We start from the raw sequence: 12,385 nt of genomic DNA on the forward strand, positions 1-12,385 counted from the left end.
GTCAATGACTGATCACTTGAGAGCCGGCTCCAACGCCCCCAGGCAGAGTTCCTCTGTGTGATGTTCCCACAGGAGCACTGAGGCCTATCTTCCCCTGTTTCTTCATGTTCAACTCCAAGGATCCGTGAAGACTGAGATGCCGCCAGTGGCTGGTACATTGCAGAGTTCAACAAAGATCTGTTTACATAAATATGATGTAAAGTCATATTCTATTTTATGGGCTAATTTTGTATATGTGGGAATTCCTTGATAATGCAAAGATGTGTTTTCCTTCATTAATCTTAAAGGGGGTATAACAATGCTATACATAAAATGTTTGTTGTCAAGGAGTGTTACTTGTATTACAGCGGAATGAAACAGGCCTGGCAGAGTTCGGCCATTTACTGTTTGGAGACGCAATCTACCATGGGCCCTTAGCACCCTTGCACAATCTTGCCACATATGCTAAGAATGCAAGACCCTGTTCATGTGGGCCATGTCTCAGGGTTGTGCTTGCAGTGAGCAAACTTGAAGGATGAGGGTGTCTCCCCATGGGACAAAGAGAAGGCCTGCTTACTGCTTGCTCCATAACAGCGCGTTCCCCAAGTTTACCATTCCTCTCCTGTAACACAACCCATGTGGTGAGCAAGCATCCATCTAGACCCATCTGCTTCATTCCTGGGAGAACTGGGGTTCAGAAAACCAACACAAACATGTTGATACTATGGCTACTGCTTTTGCTCTACCAGTCTTTCATTTCTGACCCAGTATTCTCTCGTGTGCTCGGTCAGGATCCATGACAATGACAAGCAGACATGTTAACCTGAAAGGAGGGTAAAATCTCAGATGCTTCACAGTTCTTGATACTTACTTTCTGGGTGTCAGTACACAATTAATTTAACCTCTTAGCTGCAGTGTCCCTTCTTTATAAAGGGGACAAGAGTACCTGCCTCACAGCACTGTTGTGGGGTTAAGTAAGAATGGAAAGATCCTTACCACACTAGAATCTTCCTGGGAACTCTTCTCTTCAGAACACTGACAGGGATTGCTTTGCTTTGATGCCTGATGATGCTAGGCAGGGACGGGCAGCGTGGACCACGGTGGGTTGTGGCTGAACGTGGTTTGGTGCAGAAGTGGGCTGTGGAGCGACCTCGAGAGCGCGCGCAGCGGCGCCACAGCAATTTCCACGTGGGCGGGGCTCGGAAAGCCGCAACTGATTGGAGCGGGAAGCCAGGGATATTGTCTGCAGTGGTTGCATAGCAACCACGCAGTATTTACTTAGATTGTTTATTTCAAGTGGCTTCGGGGCCGAAGAGGACGACTGAGGGGGTGGGGGGCACTGAACACCCCACCCCCCTACCCCATCACCCACCTGATTGCTGGCGACTGCGCCATTCCAAAGAGCGTCGGTCTCGGCCGCCGCCCTCCCCGCTAGAGCAAGCCCGCGGCCGCGCTCGGGCGCGCGCCCTCCAGCCACACGCACCCGCACACGCATGCTCCCGGCGCTCCCACGCGCGCAGCCACCCTCGCAGCTGCCGCCCACGCAGCCGCGTGCTCTCGGCGCGCGGGCTGGGGGCGGCTGCGCGGCACCCGTGGAGGCGGCTCCCGGCACTTGGATGAGCTCTCAGAGGATGCTGCGGCGCGGGGCGCGTCGCCCCCCTCAGTCCACCAGAGCCCGGATGCCTCAGAAATTCGGCTCTGGGTCTGTGGGGAGCGAAATGCAACCCAAACCCCATTTTACTGAACCCTGCGCAAATAAAACTCGCACAAGCACGCACACAGACGCCGCCGCGGCCCGCCGGGGAAGAGTCCGGCACCTGGGAGGGGCCGCCGTTCGAGATCGGCCGCTAAAAGGTGCGACGTAAGTGCCGGACGCTACTGGACCGGCTTAACCGCGCAACGGCCGGCCTGGTTCCGCGTCGCCGGGGCCGGGGCCCGGGCGGGGCGTGACCGGCCGCCGGAGAGAGCCGGTAGGCGGGGGCGCTCGGGGCAGGAAGGGACCGGGTGGGGGAACAGCGCGGGGTTGAGTCGTCCTGCGCGGCCGTGTCCTGGGCAGGCCAGAGACGGGGCTGCGGCAGCCCTCAGACCGACCGACCGACCCGGGCCCGGTAGACTTGCGGGTCTGGTCGACCTTGTGAGAGTCAGCTGCTGGCGAAGCGCGGGCGCCTGCGGCTCACGTTCGGTGGCTGCTGCCCAGGCTTGCCATGCCCTGGCCTCGGCGACACAGACAGGAGGCCGGGGGGGCAGCTGAGGCGGTGGTGGGAAGGGCGCGGGGCCGTCGCCTCTGGCTTAACAGAGCAGATGCGCGAAGACTCCAACAGGTGGCTCCGTGGCGCAATGGATAGCGCATTGGACTTCTAGAGGCTGAGGACATTCAAAGGTTCCGGGTTCGAGTCCCGGCGGAGTCGCAGTTTTTCCTTCCGCCTATTTATTTTCTGACCCCGTCATTTCTCTCTTCCCTCTTTTTTTTCCCAGGCGGTTGAACTTGCCTCTCCTTCTCTGCCCTTTCTCCTCTTGCGAGCGGCTTCTGCGGCCGTTCCACCATTAGCCGCTCGCGCGGGTACGCCGGCCCCTCGCCCGGCTTCCTCAGCTGATCCAGGAACTGCGAGGAGCCGCTCCGGGCGGCGGCCAAGCCAGATCTCGCGGTTTCGGCCCAAAGGTGGTCCGGTCTCGGGTGTTCCGAGGAGCTGCCCACACGCTCCAGGGCTGACACCCCTTTGGCCTGATCGCTACCGAGACCGCGACTGCTAGGGAAGGAGGGCGAGGAAAGGATGAGAAAACACGCCTACACCGTGACCTGCACGGTGCTGGCTGGTTGCCTTTCCAGCCCAGAAGGCTTCAAAATTGTCACGTACCGGAATCCCCAGAGGGATCCTGTCAGAGATGCAGATTTCCGGGCCTCACCGCGGAGCTCAGTTCTGCTGACCGGGGACCGGGCCCAGGAATCTGCATTTCTGATAAGAATACCCGCTGTTCTCCCCCATGATTCGAGTGCGAAGAGCTCTGAGGTCCATTCCGCCGGTCAGATCCTCCAGGCAGGGATCGCTATCTTGTCTCTCCTCCCCTGACAACCCATGGGTTTGTATGAGAGTTGGGTTCCTTCTTACGCAATGCGAATCAATGGATGAATGAATGGGATTTTCAAAATTCATTGTAACAAACTCTGCTGCAAAAAATACAAAATACGAAATTGTCAACAAAAGTACAGAGAAAAGTAAGCATCGTTGTTCCTAAATCACAGGCTTGCAATTCTCTCTCTAAGCTATTAGCGAAAATGGTTTCTGGGAAATATTTTTCAGATTTATCTTGTGCACATGTCATTTTTACATATATTGTCTCTATGTTTGATGTTGACATCAGTGATACACAATTGGTAGTATGCTATACTTAACTCTTTCACTTATTAATGTAGGTGAGCTGCCTTGTTCTAGTGTGCATATGCGTACTGTAATGATTTCACAGCCTCCAATAGTTGGACATTTAGGTGTATTTTACTGTTACAATGCTTCAGTGAATATGCTTGTCCTTACATTACTGTACACGAGTGCAAGTATATCTATAGGATAGGTTCCTAGGAAGGTGGATTGCTAGGTCAAAGGTTTGTGCATTCTTTTATTGATATGGCCACACTGCTTTCTTAGAGATTATACCTGATTTACTCTCACTAGCAATGTGTCAGAGTGCCTATTTCCTCACAGTCCATGTGTTATCAAATAGGTGAAAAATGGTTTCCAGTTGTAGTGTTAATTCCTGTCTCGTATTAAGAGGGAAAGCTGAGCATTTTTCTTATGTAGGCTAATTTGTATTTCTTTTTTTGTTGTTGTTATTTATCTGTTCTTCAGTTTTGTGCATTTTTCTATTGCATGATTGATCCTTATCTTATTGGTTTGTAGGAGTTCTTTACATAATATGGAAACCCGTCATTTATGATATGTGTTAAAATTATTCTTTCTCAATGTATTTATCTTTTGATTTCATATATGGTATTTTATTTTATTGTCTTACAGAAATTCACCTATTTGGAATTATCAGTGTTTTCCTTTATGGCTTCCAGGTTTGGGGTCATACTACACTCAGATTATTAAATAATTTCATCATGTTTTAATTTAGTATTTTATATTATCTTATTTTTGTACTTAAATCTTTATTTCCTCCAGAATATACTTTATTGTATAAAGGGTGAGGTGGGAATTTGGTCCCCAAATCACTGGTAATGAACACCCTTCCCTTCTCCTTTATTTGAAATGCCACTTTTATCATTTTCTAAATTTCCGTTTGCATATAGGTTTCTGGATTCTCTATTCCATTGATCTGTCTTAATTCTGATTCACTAAAACTGTGCTGTTTTTATATCTAATGGGGCCAATCTTTTCTCATAACTTTTTTTAAAGATTTTTTTCCTCATGTATTCTTGATTTTCCCCCACATAATGTTAATAACTTAACATTTATTTAGCATTTGTTATATACCAGGTACTATTCAAGTGCTTTATGCATTTTAAAGCATTTAATCCTCCTGACAACCCTACCAGGTTGGTATTATCCCCTTTCATGGAAGGGGCATTTGAGGCAGGTTAAGTAACTTGTTCAGGAATACACAACTAATAAGTAGCTTGCCAAAATGCCTGGGTCTTTGGGTAAAACCATAATTCTGTATTGTCTTTTCACACGAGCCTTAGTTAAAGCTAATCTGGTTCTAATCTTAGGAGATACTTTGTTGGAGTCATGTTATTTTGTAGATTAATATATGGAGAATTGAACTAACTCTGTTGAATCTTCCTATTTAAGAGAAGCAGGGGTGGGGGGAAGAACACATACACTTTTCCATTTGCTCAGTCCTGTGCTCTTCAGAAGTATGTTAAAGTTTTCTGTCTATATATATATCTTGGTTTATTTGTTAACTTTATTTCTAGATAGTTTCTTTTTTGTTGAGATCTTTTCTTCCATTATGTATATATATATATTTTTTTTTAATAAAGATTTTATTTATTTATTTGACAGAGAGGGAGAGAGAGAGAGAGAGAGAGAGAGAACAAGCACAAGCAGGGGGAGTGGCAGGTAGGGGAAGAAGCAGGCTCCCTGCTGAGCAAGGAGCCCAATGCAGTGCTCAATCCCAGAACCCTGGGATCATGATCTGAGCTGCAGGCAGAGGCTTAATTGACTGAGCCATCTAAGCGCCCCTCCCATTATATGTTCTAAGTGATTATTGCTTGTATATAAGAAGGCTTTTGATATTTTAAAAAATAAATTTATATCCAGTAATCTTAACTGAACTATTTTACTATTTAAAATGATTTTTCAGGGGCACCTCGGTGGCTTGGTGGGTTAAGCTTCTGCCTTCGGCTCAGGTCATGATCTCAAGGTCTTAGGATCAAGCCCCGCATTAGGCTCTCTGCTCAAGGGGGAGCCTGCTTCCCTTCTTCTCTCTCTGCCTGCCTCTCTGCCTACTTGTGATCTCTGTCAAATAAATAAATAAAATCTTTAAAATAAATAAATAACTAAATAAAATGATTTTTCAGTTCTAAACCATGGGATACTACTTCACATCCACCAGGATGGCTGTAATTAGAAAGACAGGGGTGTGGGTGGCTTAGTCAGTTAAGTGGCTGGTCATGACCTCAGGGTCCTGGGATTGACCCCCACATTGGGCTCCCCGATCATCCAGGGAGTCTGTTTCTCCTCTGCCCCAATGCTTGTGTGTGCACTGCCTCTCTCTCTCTCTCAAATAAAATCTTAAAAAAAAAAAAAAAAAAAGACAATAACAAGTGTTGGCATGGATGTGGAGAAGTTAGAACCCTCATACATTGCCGGTAAGGATGTAAAATGGTACATTCTCTTTGGAATATAGTTGGCAATTAGTCAAAAGTTTATACAGAGTTACTATATAACCCAGCAGTTTCATGCCTAGGTATATACCCAAGAGAAGTAAAAACATATGTTAACACAAAAATCTGTACATGATTGTTCATAGTGGCATTATTCTTAATAAACAAAAAGTAAAAACAACCCAAACGTCCATCAGCTGATGAGTGGATAAACAAAATGTGGTACATCCATACAATGGAATTTATTATTATTCAGTATTAAAAAAGGAATGAAATACTGATTCATGTTGCAACATGGATAAACCTTGAAAACTATGCCACGTAAAAGAATCCAGTCGTAAAAGACCACATATTATGTGATTCCATTTGTATAAAATATCCTAAAGAGGCAAATCTATTGAGACAGAAGTTAATTATTGCCAAGCGCTAGAGCTAAGGGGAATGTGAAGTGACTGTATATTTAATGGGATTTTTGGGGAGTGACAGAAATGTTCTGGAATAAGCAGTGATAATTGTATAACTCTGCATATACAAAAACCCAGTGTACTGCATATTTTTAAAGGACTGAATTTTATGGTATTTGAATTATATTTCAATTTTTTAAAAGGAAAAGTAGTTTTTCCAGTTGACTGTTGTGTTTTCTGGAAATATATGACTCACAATTGATTATAATTTTTTTTTCTAATTCTTATGCCACATTATTATTTCTATTATAATAGCATCTGGTATTATCTCCAAAAAATGTTAATTTGTGTGATGATGGTGATAGTAGACTGAGCTGTCCTGTATCTGACCATTATAGGAATGCTTCTCCACTAAGCATGATGCTAGCTTTTGGGGTGTTCCTGCACACACACACATGCATACACACACACGCATACACACACACACACACACACACACACACACACACTTTATCACATTAAGAAACCATCCCTAGTTGTCAGTAATCTATGGAGGTTTTTTCCTTTGATCTGTTATTACTATGCAATATATAGTATATTTATACTATGCAATATATAATATATTTAATATTAGAAATATTAATTTCTAATATTTAGAATGGCCCAAACTAGAAATAACCTAGATGTCTATCAATACTGAACTGTTTGTAAACAAACAGACTCATAAATACAGAGAACAAACTTGGTGGTTGCTGGGAGTAGAACGATGGGAGAAATAGGTAAAGGAGATTAAGAGGCACAAACTTTGGTTTTAAAATAAGTCGCAGGGGACACCTGTGTGGCTCAGTCGGTTAAACGGCTGCCTTCAGCTCAGGTCATGATTCCAGGGTCCTGTAATCGAGTCCCATATCAGGCTCCTTGTTCAGTCGGCCTGCTTCTTTCTCTCTGCCTGCTGTTCCTCCTACTTGTATTCTCTCTCTGACAAATAAATAAAAATCTTAAAATAAGTCATGAGGATGAAAAGTACAGAATAGGAGCATATAATCAATATTGTAATATGTATGGTGACAGATGAGGACTACACTTATGGTGAGCATTGTGCAACATACAGAATTGTCGATCACTGTGTTGTACACTTGAAACTAATAAATGCCAACTACACTTCAGTTAAAAAATTTTTAAAATAATGAACTGTCTGACAAAAGTACAGTAGAGTGGTATAATTGAATACAATGCAGACCTTTTAAAATCGAGGAGGATGTATATATACCACTATGGAAAAATATCCCAGATTATATGAAAAAAGCTGATATGAAAATAAGCATGTTTAAATTTAACACAAGTGTACTTGTGTTAAATAATGCAAATAATAATAGTAATAACATGTGCCTTACTATGATTGTGTGTGCATAAGAACTTTCTGGAAGCATATCCAGTTAACAGTGCTGGACCAGGAGGAGCAATGATAATAAGGGAGGGAAGACTTGTTTTACTTTATATCTCATTTTAATGTTTGAATTTTTTCATAATAAGCCAATCTTATCCTTGTAATAAAAAAAGTCAAGTTAAAAAAAAAAAAACACGAAAACAAAACCCAATACTAATGATGAAGGGGGAAAAAATTGTTCCTTTCACATGGGCAGCTCTGATACTGCTTACCCACTGAAGTTTTTCTGAATTGCATTCAACATTTATTGACTCCTTACATTTCACTGTATGCTGGATCTCAGCCCTAAGTATACATTTTAGGAGCTCCCCTCATTAAAAGTGGAGAAATGTAAACAAAATCTCTCTTTATAGTGGTTTTGGCAAGTAACATGTCCTGAAGTTCTTGTACATATTAAGGACTGTGAATTGCTTTTGGGGAGGCAGCAGTGAGCTTAGATGTGTGCCTTCCAGCCCCTCTCAGGCTATAGTGTGGATGCCTGGTGGGAGGAGAACAGGACTGGAAGCTGGGAGATCAATTCAGGGCAGGTGGAGTTGTCCAGGTAAGAAAATGGTGGAGGCTGGAAATAGGGAGGGGGTCTGGAGAAACCCAGAGCACAGACATTTGAGGGATAGGCAAAGAACGAGTTTTTCAGAGTCTAGGAAAAGGCAGCAGGAGAGGTAGGAAGAGAACAAGAAGAAAGTATTCTACTTGACCAAGCAAGTTGCCTCTAGAGAAATAGGGTTAAGAGGAAAAGCAAAACCTGTAACATTTTTCTAGATACCAACAAGTTTAGTTAGCCCTTGCCATTTAATTATTCCCCAAGTCCTACTAAATAATAATTATCCCCATTTTAGAGATAAGAAAATTAAGATGCAAAGATGTTATGGGAGTAAGGTGAAAAGATTAGCCAAGGAATGATGGGAAAACATCTGCTCTTTGGAAGGCAGGTAGGAAGAGGGCAGGGATAAAAGCATGAAGATGAAGGGACAATTAAAGGTGTTAGTTGTGAAGATCTGTTTGGGCTCTTTTACAGCTCAGCCTCACATTCGCAGGATTCAGGAAGGTATTGACAAAGAGGGAGTTGCCCCAAGGCAGAGAGACACTCCCATATTGCTGCCTGTGGTCCAAACAGACTCAAAGGACCAAAGGCCAGGAGTGATTCCACCTGACCCGGGGCTTTCTACATTCATCAGTATTTTCAAAATATTTTATAATCTCATTCGTCCTCAACTGGATATATGCTTTTTTGAGTATTAGCTTTGTTCAAAGAACCACATTGGAAAGAAATACAAAGGTGAGAGGGACAGAGTGCATTTTCAAGAGTTCACCCTAGTGTATGGGGCAGGGAGCCATGAACTGATTATCCCACTAATTAGGATTGGCTTTGGTGTGAGTAGCAGGGAATTCAAAATAACAATGGATTCGGCCAGATGGAGATTTCTTCCTCATGTGAAAGTTCAGGCTTTGGCAACTACTTGATCATGAGAGAGGAGATCTAGGCTCCTTTTTATTCTTTCACCTTAAAATGAAGCTTTTTTACCTGATGTACCAGAAGACTACTCCTCCCCTGCCATCAGGTCAACATACTAGTTAGTGGGAAGAGGAGAAAGGGACAGAGCCCCACTTCAAGGTCACCCTTCTCTGAGGGACACTTCCCAGAAGTTGGACATACCGCTTTCATTTACATCCCATGGAAAGGTGAGAATCATAGCTTTTTTTTTTTTTTCCCCCTCCCCCAAGTACCTGGGGGGGAAAATCACATCTGTAACTGGCAAAGGGGAAAAGTTCAGCAGTTTTTGCTGTTGATGTGGAAACAGGTATGCAGATAGCCATAATGCAAGGTTAAAATAAAAGTGTTAGTTACTCTTACTAGCTCTGTGACCTTAGGCAGGTTACTCTCTGGGCCTCTTGTTCTTCACTTATAAAATGAAGGTAATAGTAGCACCTACTTCATAGGTTTACCTAAGGTTACCTGAATTGTTATATATGTATGTCTCATAGATACATACATGCATAAAGTTACATAAAAACCTGCTATATAAAAAATACCCACTATATTTGTAAGTTCTTAGAACAGTGCCTAGTAGTAAGTGCTACATAGGTGTTTGTTAAATACAATTTTTTAAAAAAGCACTCAAATGGGAATTTCAAGAGTGTACACATCAGTAGAGAAAATCTGATAAAACATTTTATGAAGAAATGTTGACTATCAATTCTGTGATGCCTGAGACATACCCCCAGCAGCATGCCTTGCACAGAGTAGATGCTCAGAATGCTGGCTTCTTGTAAGTTTGAAAGGTCATGTGTTTTGTTAGGTGGGAAAGAAGCAAGGGATATTTTAGGTGGGGTTAACCATATGAACAGATATAAAAGGTAAAAAACTCACTGTATTTGGCAGAGTGGCTGGTATGCCTAGAGCTCAGTGTATGCTCACTGACTTAAAACTCCATTATCAACTAGTTTGGTTTGACTGACATGTATCAGTTGGGTCCAGGCAGAAAAATGCATTGCTCTGAAGAATTTAATAAAGGGGATTCTTTATTGATGGTGATGGAAGTGCTAAAAGTGTGGCAACCCAGGGATTGGAAAAGTAGGAAACCTGTCACCCTTAGTGCCACAGAGTCTTTGGGAGGAGATGGTGTTACCAGAACCCAGAAGCCTGGGCCATTCAGTGGCAGAGGGCTGCCTGGTGGAGACTGGGAAATGGCAGAGCCCCAACCCAATCTAAGGCCAGACAGAAATACCCTGACTTGTCCCCTCTCCTGCCATCCTGTCTTGGGTCAGTGCCTTACTGGGAAGCTAGTTGGTAAGTGAATGTGGGTTTAGGGGCTACGTCTTCTTCACTGGTGTACCCTGATGCTTAGTTTGCAAGACTCAATTTTGTGGTGACTGGCTGGCTTTCAGACTGAATGAATTTGGTGGAAAGTAATCAGAATTGAATAAAAGAACTGTGGAGCAGCAGTGAAAGCCCAGCCAAAGAGTCTGTAGCTTATGGTAGTTTCCCAAATCTCAGTAATCTGGACATTTAAGAAATAGTGGGTGTTTCCCTGGCTGGGCCTGACAGGTGACAGTAACAGAAAAAAGTAGAGAACAGAGAGACCATGGGATACAAAGAATTTTTTGAGATGTCTGACTGATTGGGTCCAGACTGGTTAGGAGGAAAATGTATCCTGATGGGTGGAGGATTAGGAGAGTAAGAGCAGGTGCAATGCTTGAGATCAGGACTTCACAATCTCCGGGGCTGGGGCCCAGGCATCCATATTATTATTATTATTTTTAAGATTTTATTTGACAGAGATTATAAGTAGGCAGAGAGGCAGGCAGAGAGGAGGAAGCAGGCTCCCCGCTGAGCAGAGAGCCCGATGTGGCGCTCGATCCCAGGACCCTGGGATCATGATCTGAGTCAAAGGCAGAGGCTTTAACCCACTGAACCACCCAGGCGCCCCTCCAGGCATCCATATTATTGAAGCCACTTCAGGTAATTCCAAAGTGCAGCCAAGGTTGGATTAGAAGGAAGAAGGCTGGGCACCTGGGTGGCTTAGTTGGTTAAGCATCTGCCTTTGGCTCAGGTTTTGATCCCAGGGTGCTGGGATCCAGATACCACCCCTTGCCCCACCCAGGCCCCCTGCTCAGCAGGGGTTCTGCTTCTTCCCTTGCTCCTCCTCCCACTCATTCTCTTTATGTCTGTGGAATAAATCAAACCTTTAAAAAAAAAATGAAAGGGAAGGCTAACAGATTGGGATACCCTGAGAGTTCAGAATCTTGATCTTTGAAGTTTCAAGTAACAATTCTAAGGCAATGATAGCAATTGGCTGAAGCGGAGTGGAAATAAGGGTAACTGGAATTGATGACATTGAATTTGAGACTGAGGAACTATAGCGTCATCTTGATTGACATGTTTTTCATTGAATCAGGATAGTGATTTCGCTATAGGGAAAACCAAGAATCTCTCTAAAGGTAAAATATGTAAAAAGGGCAGCAGTTGCAATCACCAAAGCATGGGGAAGGCACTGGCTCAGTTGTTTAGTACCCATTCATGTCACTTTGATAGCTGGTCTCCTCTACATTAAGGCAGCTGAGATGACCTGTTGTGAAGGTTGAAGTGGGGAGAAGTGGCAGCTTTGGCTGGAAGGGCAGATTGTAGATAAATTAGCCAAGGTTTTAATGAACTTCACATTCCAGAAGTAAGCTATGACATACTCATCATCCTACTGCTGTTTTTGCATGTATGTGTACATATGCGCACATATACATTTATGGAAAAAATAAATCTTACTGATAATACACAGACTTTAAGATATAGAAAAAATCTAGTTAACTACAATGTGTCTTGTCTGTACTTTTACTTTAATATGTTACTCTTCAGAACTTCCCTGAGTTATGGGGCTTGGGTAGGTGTAGGAAGGAATGAGAGACTAAACAAACCCGCATACATTTCTTTTCACACAGATGACTATAAGCACATATTTCTTTACTGTCATTTTTAAAAAGATCTGGAAAACACCTAAGGAACAGACCTCAGAATTTCAGTATGTTGCATGGAGTTTGAAGTCAGGATTTGGTGCCTGAGCCTTACCAGTCCCTCTTTTGCAGTTCTGGTTGTAACTATTAAGAGTCCTGAGGAAGAAGGCACCACTCTGCTCATAGCTGGAAGAGACCCCCGACTGCATGACTTCTAAGTTGTGATGAACAACTTATGTCCTCATCATCCTTTAACTTTAGTAGAAAAAGTGTGGCTCAGGAAAGCCC

The 12,385-nt window shown here is 43.6% G+C and overlaps 1 non-coding gene across 1 annotated transcript; it reads left to right on the top strand.

Moving 5' to 3' along the window:
* Positions 1-2,302: 2,302 nt before the first annotated feature.
* TRNAR-UCU (transfer RNA arginine (anticodon UCU)) lies at positions 2,303-2,387 on the top strand. The gene is given in 2 exon segments: positions 2,303-2,339; positions 2,352-2,387. It is a non-coding gene; the product is annotated as a tRNA-Arg (tRNA).
* Positions 2,388-12,385: the final 9,998 nt, after the last annotated feature.

The sequence above is a fragment of the Mustela lutreola genome, chromosome 10 (genome assembly GCF_030435805.1).
Source record: "Mustela lutreola isolate mMusLut2 chromosome 10, mMusLut2.pri, whole genome shotgun sequence".
Taxonomy (NCBI): domain Eukaryota; kingdom Metazoa; phylum Chordata; class Mammalia; order Carnivora; family Mustelidae; genus Mustela; species Mustela lutreola.